The sequence below is a fragment of the Mandrillus leucophaeus genome, unplaced genomic scaffold (assembly GCF_000951045.1).
Source record: "Mandrillus leucophaeus isolate KB7577 unplaced genomic scaffold, Mleu.le_1.0 Scaffold753, whole genome shotgun sequence".
NCBI lineage: Eukaryota > Metazoa > Chordata > Mammalia > Primates > Cercopithecidae > Mandrillus > Mandrillus leucophaeus.
This window is the reverse complement of record NW_012108175.1, coordinates 714102-717134: the sequence shown is the minus strand read 5'-3', so window position 1 is coordinate 717134 and position 3033 is coordinate 714102. Positions and strand designations below refer to the sequence as shown.

General features: G+C 50.5%; 1 pseudogene; it reads right to left on the bottom strand.

The window, feature by feature from the left end:
* Positions 1-2821, bottom strand: part of LOC105529200 — a 14890-nt pseudogene extending 12069 nt beyond the window's left edge.
* Between the last annotated feature and the right edge of the window lie 212 nt (positions 2822-3033).

Below are 3033 nucleotides of genomic sequence, written 5' to 3'. Positions count from 1 at the left end.
AAATTTACACAAATTTTAAAAATAAAAACAAAACAAAATAATCAAATATATATATTTTTACATTTTTTCTTATATTACCAAGTAATTAATATTCATGCTACAAAGATTAGAAAATACACACCAAAAAAAAAAATATATATATATATAGAAAAGATTCTACACTTTTCTTCACTCAGATCTACTGATTCCAGGGAGTCTCCCAATGTTTGTCCAAAGGGACTGCACATGATTTGTTTTGGGGCAAGATGGGACTACTCCATCCTCTATCTAGAGATTCCCTCTCTCTACATGGTGGCTGGAACGGAGCAGTGCTCAGCTAATAACCATGTTTAACATAAGTGATGATAAATAAACTCAAGAATGCTCTTCTGATGCAGGGATTAACCTGTCTGTCTGAGCACAAGCCTATCACTGAGTGTTTGGGTTTCTTGCACTTGCAAAAAAATGCTAGGATGACATCCCCCAACATTTGTGGTTTCTTAGGCTACTTTCTTGGGACAATTCTGAGTCTATCTCGGTCGACAGGATGCCCGCTGCCCCTGTCTCTCTAAGTCTTTGTTTAAATGTCTTCCCTGACAACGCCCAGCCAGTCCTCTTTCCTCAACATTGTCCACACGTGACTCTACAGTCTCTGCTGCATGGGGCCTGTTTTCTCAGGTAGGACCTCAAAGGGAAGGCACCTGTTTCTGGACAGGAGTCAGAAGCTCCTGAGCCCGGGAGCATCCCTAGAAGGGGAGTTTCAAGCCACACCAGCCCACAGTCAGACTGAAGTCATTTGAAGACTAGGAAACTAGAAGGTTTTCCTCTTAAAATAACACAGAATACATATCCATTATACAAAAATTCAGACTATACAGAAAAGTGCAAAGAAAGTGAAGGCCACCCCCACCCTGCCTCCCTGACAGTCAGGCTACGCTGTCTGTGCATTTGACAGGCTTTGTTCCTAACATTCACTTTATTGCAAAAATGGGTTTATCATAAATTCAATTTTCTAAACTACTTATCTCAATTAAGTGAGAATTCCTCTGTCAGAATGGTTGGTGCTCTCTTGCCAGGCAGCCAAGCCAGCCACTGCTGTCCCTTCTTATTTGTCAAGTGCCTTGGAGGGTGTCCACGCTGTGTCTGTGGACACCACCAAGTCTCTTGTTGTGGAGTAGGGGCCCAGGACCCTAGGACTGAATGGAGGAAACACAGGCTCAGATTCCTCTTGGCCACCTTCTCATTGGGCAGTCTTCCTGGACACTGCTGGGGTTCTGAACCCTGAGCACGTGGGTGTGCCATGGGAGGTCAGGACCATGACACAGGGACATCAGCAGGGAGTCCAGGCATACACCCTGGAGCCAGGAGGTCCTGGGGTACCTAGCGCCACCCCACCCCAGGCAGCCTGTGAAGGCTTAGGGTACTGGGCCCCACCCTGAGAGCTGAGAGTGGTCCTACCCAGGCCCCCTGGCAGGATACGGGCCAGCAAGTCCCACACAGCACTGGGGGACACCTGAGGAGAGAGTTGGGGCAGGGGGAACCCCAGCTGGGCCTCAGGGCCTGAGAACGCACTGCCCTCTCACTTTCCATATCCTGAAATCAAGGGCTGACCAGTCAGTGATTTGCACTCCAACAACCAAACTCCAAATCCCAATGGCTTCTAACAACAAACGTCAATCCGTCTTGCTTCTGAGTCAGCTGAGAGGCTTCACCACTGGGCCTGCTCCACATTTCCTCAGTGCAAGAAGGCCCTCCCTTCTGATATCACCAAAGTGAGATCTTGAGAGTCCTGGGCTCAGAGCTGGCAGGAGCAAGGCAAAGGGAGTGGGTACAACAAGTGAGAAAGCAAGTGGAGGGTGGGGGGTGCTCACAAGTGCCAACTTAACCCTTGTGACTAAGAGGGGGTTGAGGGGCAGACTCCAAGGCCAGGAGAGCCCGGAGCCACCCTTGGCTCCAGACTTCACAGGCCTGAGTGCTCCTGGACCCCACCAGGGCCACAGCAGAAACTCAGGCTGAAGCAAAAGACAGCGGTTTGTGGCAGAACCCAGCATAGCAGGCCGTCCCCTCCCAGGCGCCTTTCTCATAGTTAATAACGCATACAGTTACACAGATTCCTGCATCTAACACAGCCAGGAAGCCATACAGCAGTCTAGGAGTGGGGTGCGTCTGCACCTGTTTAGTGACAGAATCAAGGACTTGGCAGGCCATAAGTTTCCTGCGAGTGTAGCCCCCACAAACCCACCACTTTGGTCATCTTCACTCTGCATGGGAGTTTGGAGGACCCCAGCTTGGGGCACACAACTTGTCATCCTGAGGGGAGAGAGGGCAGTTCTCCCAGAGTCGGCCCAGCCCTAGCCCTTGGAGGCGCAAGGGAAGGAGTTCATAGAGCACTTTATTGGTTCTCACAACCAACTCTCTTCACTTATCCCGTAACATGGCAAAAAGACCAAATAGGAGGGTGCCCAGCAGACTCAGGCCATGGTCTTCAAGATGCCGGCCATCTTCTTGGCATCTCGGCCTACATGTGTGTCCCACATCACCTTCCAGCTGCACCTGGTGGGTCAGCTGCTGCCTTATAGCCAGCAGGGGGCTAGCTCTGTTGGCCTGGAGCTCCTGAAACCTGGTCCTTTCTCTGGGCTGCACCCATCTGACTGAGCTCCGTTGGCCTGGGCTTGCTGCTCACCCTGTCACGAGCCTGGTTCTAGGTGCCGGCCTCCAGCCTCAGCAGCTCCGCCAGAGTGTGCCTCAGTGGGTGCAGGTTCCTTACCACCACAGTGGCCCTCTGCCTCTGCTCTTTGCACTTCTGCTCAGCCAACTTTTGGCTTTGGTTTTCTGCAGCCATCATTGGCTCCTCAGCTTCAGTTTCTCATTCTTGGGCAAAATAGCCTTGGCATCTGCATCTCTCCTGATAGAAGTAATGCTCCTCGTGTCCAGATCCAGCTCCCCATCACTTTCCCCATTTTCCCATGCGGAGACCTTCAGTTGGCTCCAGCTTCCAGTGCACACATGGAAGAACCTTCTTTCAAATATGTATACAATATATATGTAATTACA